This window comes from Cryptomeria japonica, chromosome 4, assembly GCF_030272615.1.
Source record: "Cryptomeria japonica chromosome 4, Sugi_1.0, whole genome shotgun sequence".
Classification (NCBI taxonomy): Eukaryota; Viridiplantae; Streptophyta; class Pinopsida; order Cupressales; family Cupressaceae; genus Cryptomeria; species Cryptomeria japonica.
The window spans coordinates 630,943,703-630,952,135 of NC_081408.1; positions in this window are offsets into that span (position 1 = coordinate 630,943,703).

The following is an 8,433-nucleotide window of genomic DNA, read 5'->3' on the forward strand; positions in this document are numbered from 1 at the left end:
ATGAATTTATCTTTCCAAAATCACAAATCAATTTTCTTAATTAATTGAACAAGGATTTTTACAAATAATTTTGTATTGTTTAATTATTTCAAATTTCAAATTTCAAATTTCCATCCTTTGTGCATGAGTTTTACTACTATTAGTCCAACCTATAATATCCCAGTGAGGAGTTGTACAATTAAGGCTTCTCTAGGTTTAATTACCAAGGAGATGGAGCCTAATTTGGACAACTTGTTCCATGAGGATGTTGGTGGTTCTATAAATCCAGCAAATGAGCCCATTTATTCTCATTCTTCCCTTAATACTCATGATGTGGATGAATCAATAACTAGGGTGCTCATTGACCAATTGACAAAAATAGACAATCAATTTGAAAACCTTCAACAATGGATGAGTCAACAATACTCGGAAAGTGAAGCTCTACCATTGATTGAAGGATTAAAAATAATGGTTCAAAGTGATAAACTTGGTGTTGATGTGTTACATGGTATTATCCATATTGTTTTTTTATCCTTTTTCTTTTTATACTCTAGAGGTATCCCCATGACCTAGCACAACACCTAATCTGCCTTACCTTGGACTTACTTACTACCAAGTTGGGATCAGGAAGAGACCTAGTCCTCTAGGGATGCCTATGAAGAGTTGTGCTAAAGTCCTTGGTTATACACAACCTCCTAATCAAGTTAATCATTCCATTCCTATGACTACTCCAATGGATTGTGTTCCCATTTTTACATCTAACATCATGTCTACCTCTACTCAAAATGTCATACCTACATATGTTAGTCAAGGGGGCAACTCTTATAATCATAATTCCTTCATCCCTCCTTCTATGAGTCTTCCATTTGTTGCACAATCATCTCCCATACCTACCTATCATAGTATCCCACCTCCTTATTCTCAAGCTCCTCCTTCATTTAACAATGTTACTCCTCAATCCAACATGTCTAATTGCAATCCATCTACCGAAGCTACCATCAATAATCTAGCCCAAAAAATATCTTCCTTACAACAACAAATAGCTTCCATGAATCAATGTAAGTATAATATATCCATATTTGATGTAGCGAGCACATTATCCAATGACATTGTTCATGTTTTCCCTCCTAAACATGTAGAAGTCCCTCAATAAGAGCTTTATAATGGAAAAGTTGATCCTTTGACTCATGTTAAAATATTCCAAACTATGTGTAGTGACTTTTCTCATGACCAAAGACTTTTGACTAAATTTTTCACTAGAATGTTTAGAGATAAAGAATTGCAATGGTATTTTTCTTGGCCTCCTTATTATATTACTTCTTTTCAACAATTTGCTAATGCTTTCATTCAACAATTTCACAATAATATTGGTCCTAAGATAAATTTGATTGATTTGATGCATTTTAAGAAAGGTATTAAAGAAAAAGTGACTGATTTTATTGGTATATATAAACATATATATTCAGAAATTTCTTTTCCCGTGCCTAATCAAGATATTCAAATAATTTTAATTTTGAATTTGCAAAAAGACATTACAGACAAACTTATCTTTTTTGAGTTTACTTCCTTTGTGCAGTTGTGCACAGTACTTGACAATTGTCACATTACCATGAGTCAATTGGAACAATCTTCTTCAATGGCTCTAACTGATAAAAGTGAAAGTTCTCAACAACCTTTTGCAAATTTCAAACCGAATAAAGGATTCATCAGGTTCAATGACAACAACAAAACTCAAGTAGAAATCACAACAAAAGGTGTGCCTCCTTTGTCCAAATACTTTAGAAAATAATTCACACCTCTTAATGAATCTTTGCATAGTATTATGACACAATTATTACAAAGGAATGTGTAGAAGCTTCCTACTATTAAACCACTTGATCCATCAATGACTTCCTTGCCTTACTTTGACTCCAAGTCTTTTTACCAATATCATCATCAACCTGGTCATGACACTGAAAAGTGGTTTCCTTAAAGAGTAAGATTCAAGACACTTGATTGAGAAAAATACTATATTTTTGGCCCATGTGAATGATAAAGGAAATAAATCTATAGCTCCTCCTTATCAAAATCTTCAAAGTTTCAGTAATCTTTTACCTTCCAATTCCACTAATGTGATTGAGATTGGTCATCTTGCCTTCTCTCCTAATGACCTTTTCCTTTTGTCTAATAATGTGGTGAACCTTATTGATAAAACTAAACCTACTAAGGACTTATGCATTACATTTGATGTTAGTGAGACTATTGAAGCACCCTATAGCTCATTATATATCACTGCAAGAATCAAAGACATACCTTATCGAGGGATGCTCCTTGATCCAACTTGTATGGTTAATGTGATAACTGCCAAATTTATTTATACCTTACAATTGTATCAAGTAACATATGATAAAACTGATGTGGCAGTTAGATTTTTTGATGATTTCTCTTTCCCTAATATTGGTTCTATTACACTTCCTATTGAGGTTTGCACTAAGTTCTTAGATCTTGTCTTTTCTATCATTCCTACATCTGATCAATTTCATTTGAATTTGGGACATCCTTGGCTCTCTTCCATGAAAGCGATCACTTCTATTGTTCATAAGTGTTTGAAAATTCCTCATGATGATAAAATTACAACTATCAATCATAGCATGTATCAGCCTATGGTGAGGCATGGAGAGGTCTATCTTGGTTATTTTTTGTCTAAACAATCCCAGCCTCTTCAATCTAGAAGTGACAGTCTTTTTAAATCCTATCAAAAATGCAAAAATGACATGATTTTACCCTTGAGTAAATATAGAAATCCAACACTTACTCTTCCTCCTAGTGATGACCATATTCCTTATCCTAATGATACTCTCCCTCTTCCTCCTAAGGATAAACCTATTCTTCCTCCTAAGGTTAAGCATATTATTCCTCCTAAGGATATAACTATTCCTCCTCATGATGGAGCCTATTCTTCCTCTTAAGGGTAAGCATATTATTCCTCCTAACCTATAGACCTATTCCTCCTTATCATGATGGACCTGGTATCCTTCCTACACCTTATATTCCTCCCTTATATGTTGCAGTTATGCTTCCTACATCTTACAAAGGAAAGCACCCAACATCTCCTATTGTGCAACTTAAGAAACCTTCTCTTGTGCATCCTTTCTTAAATGAAGAATAGAAGTATACACAACCTAAACCAAAACCTTCACAACCCTTGACTAAAACTACACAAAATTATTGTGTGAGAGAACACCAACAGAGATGTCACATTAGGGCTCGTGAACTTGCTTCTCAAACCATTTCTTCTCCAAAGACATCAACTATTGACATAATAAGATTTTCTCAACCTTCTCCTAGCCAAGAGGTTGAACCTAAATCTCCAAGACATAAAATGATTAAGTCAAATGATGTTTCAAGCTCTAATCCTATTACATCTCCTATTTTTGTTAATCTTGATGAAGAAATGGATAAGAATATTGTTCATGATGAAAATTATATTGATGTTAAATATTCAAATGATGAATATGAGTATGTTGATGTTGACAGTGATTTATCTAAACAATTTTTAAAAGCTTTAATCCTAGCTCCTAGCAACAGACAAAGTGACTCATCATTAGAGCATGGTCCTTGTTTGGAGCTTATGATAGAGCTCCATCTATAGTTCTTCAAATGGGTCCTCTTGCATGTTGCCCACCTTCCTAAAACAATTATGAACAAGATTGGGAGACCGATGATGTGCTTGACTAAGCTTCATCTGTGCTATAGATTCTCTCTCTCCTCTCTTGCTTGTTTGTGACCTTCTTCTATTTGTCTCTCATTATTCTATTTGTTGTCCCTAGTGTTGTCTACATGAGGATGATGCTAAGCATTGAGATCTCTTTTGGTCTTTCCCATGTTGACTCAAAAGACACATGTGTCGTTCTTCCATGGTTGTTTTGCTTTCTTTGGGGAATGAAGACAATTCTATACATATATATACATGATATATATTATTTATCATAAAAATCATACTAACCCTAGAGTTAAGTAAAACCACCCCATTCTTTTTGTCTTGTGATCATTATCCTTTAATTTGTCCTTTCTTGGGGGCATATTATTGTGATAAAATTATTTTCCTTTTGGGTGTATCCTATCTTAAATAAATTGCTCTTGATAAGACGTGTGCAAGCGCTTTAACATGGGGGTATATACTATGCTCAATGATCTCTCTCTTTTGCCTATCTTGATACTTAAGTTACTTAGCGAACTTAGTCTTTTTCTTTGTAATTTTGGTAATTTTCTTTTCATGACTCATAGTAAGAGAACCTTACTAGTTTGTAGTCATGGTTCTCTCTTTCTCTTTTTCCCATGATGTCCCTTTTATCTTGTCATCAAAGTTGTAAGATCCTAAAGTGCATTGGGGGCTTGGTGTATCTTGCCCTCTTGGTGACTTGGTGAAATCTTTTCAATGTGAACCCTTTTACTTTACCAAGAGTATGATTGAATTCATACTCCCTCTAAAGTGGGGGCTAAATGTAGCATCCTAAAATTGCAATCCTACACAAGTTTGACCATATTTGGGTCCTTACCTTAGCGTTTGTACCCTTAGGCCTGACAATGACCTAATTTTGCTTGCAATATGTAAATATGGCCTTATTGTGACTTCACACATCAACAAAGCACCTTTTCCTAGCCCTAAAATGGGGTAGGACCAGAGTGCCACTCCCTAGTCATCCCTATTTGGGCTCCTCTTTAAACCCTTTTTGTCTTTTCAAATTTGAGCAGGAAAGCCAGCCTCGTGTTAGCTCATGTCAAAAAATTAGTAACTTTTTTTATTGGCAAGTATAAAAGGAGGCATTCCCTTCTTATTTGGCTATGCACGCATATAATACACAAGCATCATACACATATCAAGTGAGTACATTCAAGAATTCAAGCAATTGAGCAAGAAATCAATCTTCCTTCAAGCCTTGGAGCAGCAACAAAGTCAAGATCAAACATTGAAGTGGAAATTCACATCATATTTTGTTCAAGACTTCATGAAACCCTAATCTCATGTGGAGAAAAGAAAAAATTCACAAAGAGGTATATCATTTGGTTTTCAGTCATTAATCAACATCTCCCTACAAAGGAGAATCTTGAATTACAACAATGTAATTATCTTTTATCTCTATTTCATGGTGAATTCCAAAACAAGGGTTTGACTTAGGCAAGCCCTATTCCCAACCTATTTCACTTTCTTTTTGTTTGCATAAAATAGGTATAGAGTTGTAATCCTTAGAATCAACATTATTTTCAAAGATAAATTAATCCTCGATTGGTGTGTAAAAAGTTCAAAGGACCAACATGAGTTTCACCATGATCCCAAAATTTTAGGAGCTCCTATGGGATCAAATCTAAATCTACTTATATTTCATAGATATAGGTGCATGCCTCAATCTAATGGCAGTATCTTGTTGTTTCTATGTTTTCACCTTCACTTTTATTACTTTACCCTAATTTCAGCAATTCAACTTACAAAAAAGGGCAAAAAATTCCATCCCTTGAATCCAATTAGTATTTGTAGTCCTTATCTTTGTTGGTTTGTGATAAAATCTATTATATTCAACCCTCTTTTGAATGTAATAGGTCCCCAAGAAAAAATTAGCAGTTTTTATCCTTCTTGTGGTGGAAACCCTAATTTTTGATCCATTATAGGTTTTCCATTGGTGATCATAGTGATGCTACTCAACAAAGATGGCAAAGTGTGAACAATAGGTCAAAGCATGTATTTATAATGAAGTCACGGAGAAGAAGAAGGATAACACTGTCATGACAAGGAGATAGATAAAATAGAGATATATCACTATCATGAAGAAGAATGCAATGATGGACATTTAAAGTGTAGATCACTAAGTAGAAATAACTTCATGAAAGACATTGTTAAGAGAAGCAATAACAAGTAGATATCATTGTCACTAAACAAAGAGATAGGCATGTTGTCATGAAAATATTCCAAGGCCTTGTTGTTCAAACATAGATATGTGATGATAGTTAATACATAGCAATAATCATAGAGATACATAGTGTTAAAATAGTAATGAAGGTATGGAAATCATGATAGTTCACAATATCAAGGAGAATAAATACAAAGTTTAGAAGTACATGGTAGTAGAGGTTACATGAAAGGTAGTATAATTTTACATGCGACTGGCATAATGTTGCGAGTCCCATTTAGAAGCTTGTGTAATGATAGTGTTGTAACTTAGCAACATCATAAATTATAGAGACATGAAGTTTAAGGTTGGTAGACTACAATGTTGATTTAAGTCTTATAATCAAGTGATGGAATGTTCAATCCAAAGATCAAGCAAAAGTATGTTGAGTATATGAAACATTATCAAGATAGAATGAATATAATGTTTTTATTTTTACCAAGCAAAGCAATATTGTAGTGTATTGATGAACATAAAAAAATTGTTAAACAGATGAGAATAAAAAATGGATTGGATAATTAAGAGCTGAAATGTAGTATTTGATGGTGCAACTTAAGTGTTTAGTAGAAAATAACAATGATGCTTGAAGATGATAATGTCAAAGCCTTGTAACATGTGAATTGTATCTTCACGGACTATAGGATGTTAACTAAGGTGAACGAGGTGTTTTTAATTTATGTAGATTATTTATTTGTTAAGTATTGCATGTCATTAACTTATAAAGATCTAGATAAATTTCAAGAGATGCAATTACCACAAAGATTCACTAGTAGTTGATGAGAACTACTATTTAAGTCCAGTTGATTGAGAATAGCTTGTGCAATAAATATAGGAATTTTGAAGATGTTGATTGATGACAATCATGTTTCATGTTGATCATGTTGATGATGATCTCATACAGTTGATGATGAAAAAATTTCTTGACAATGTGCAGGTTTGATGATATTTGTTTGAAGCTACCTTGAGCAATGACAATATATTTTATAGTTGCCTACTGGTACTTGCAAAAGTTGTAGAGACAACAAATTTAGTATTGGTGTCTGAGTATAAAGTTGTAGCAGAAGTGTAGTCATTCTTTGAAATGTGACTTAGTGTAGTATTCAGAGAGCATATGGATTCCAATGTAGACACAATGAATGTAATGCAAATAATAACAATGCAAGTAGTACTAGTGCAACAAATGAAGCTGAGATTTTGTTGGGAACAAGGAAACAAACCCAAAGGGGGGTGAATCAATTTTCTCACAAACTCAACACAATTCAAACTTAAATTCAGATTTGATAATTAGGAATGAAAGCACAAAGTAACACCACATCAATAACACACATAACACCAATATTGTGGATGTGGAAAAAATGGTTAAGGGAAAAACCACGGTGGGAACCTACCCACAATGAGATAATACCCTATTAGGAGTAAGTGAAATATTACAATGGAGAATGCATATGCATTCAGGAACACTACCTAGAGCTCACTACTCAAATCACAGAACAAGAAGGGATAAAACCTTGAGGAAGACTCGCTGTCTTAGAAAAACATTTGAACTACATCTGGAGGATCATGAACTAATGAAATAGCATCTTCATATACTTGGTTACAGTTCAAGTTAAGCATAGTTTGATCTATTGTGCCACACACTTCCTCTTCACATTTCCAAAATATCAAAACACTTGGTCACACATTTACTTGATCACACACTTGTATATACAATACAAATACATCTCACAAATGAATATTACATATATTTATACAAATCATCAACCTATATTTCAAGGGCGGCTTAACCCTCAACACAAATAACAAGAATATAACCGCACACACTACAACAATACATGCACACCAAAACAATATCGGCTAAGACATATTATGGACCTAAATCAACACTGTGTGCAAGAAACACCACCAAGAATTATACTTTGAACATCTACAACATGCCACAATCACCATGAATGACGCATAACATGGAGAACACCATCGGATCAAGAAAATGATCAATAACACACATAACGATCAATGCAAACCATCAGCATGGATATAAAACGATCTAGAAACATCCACAAGAAATGTGAAGTACACCAGAAACAACAGCAACATCACCACATACTATAATCTCCATCATCAATATACCAAACCTCAAGACCACATGCTAAACTAACTATCAAATTGGAAGATTCACTTGTGGGCCTCCAAATCATGAACCATCTGAATTGAGGATACATATGAATATCCCAAACACTGCCAAATCCAAAAACCAAGATATTGCAATTCTGAAGCAATGCATAATAGAAACCAAAACACTGAACAACTTAACAACCAACAACAATATTGGACCTCATAACTTGAACAAATAATCACATGGACCACTGAAGCTTTAGCTAAATCAACTAGAGATACTTATCTTAAAATCCATTAAACTGCAATAGCTCATCTGTAACACGCTAGCCAAACCAGCTCATTTAATCTGACTGCAACATTGGAATACATAGAAGAATATGTTGGCATCAATGACAACACATCATTTCAGTAGACA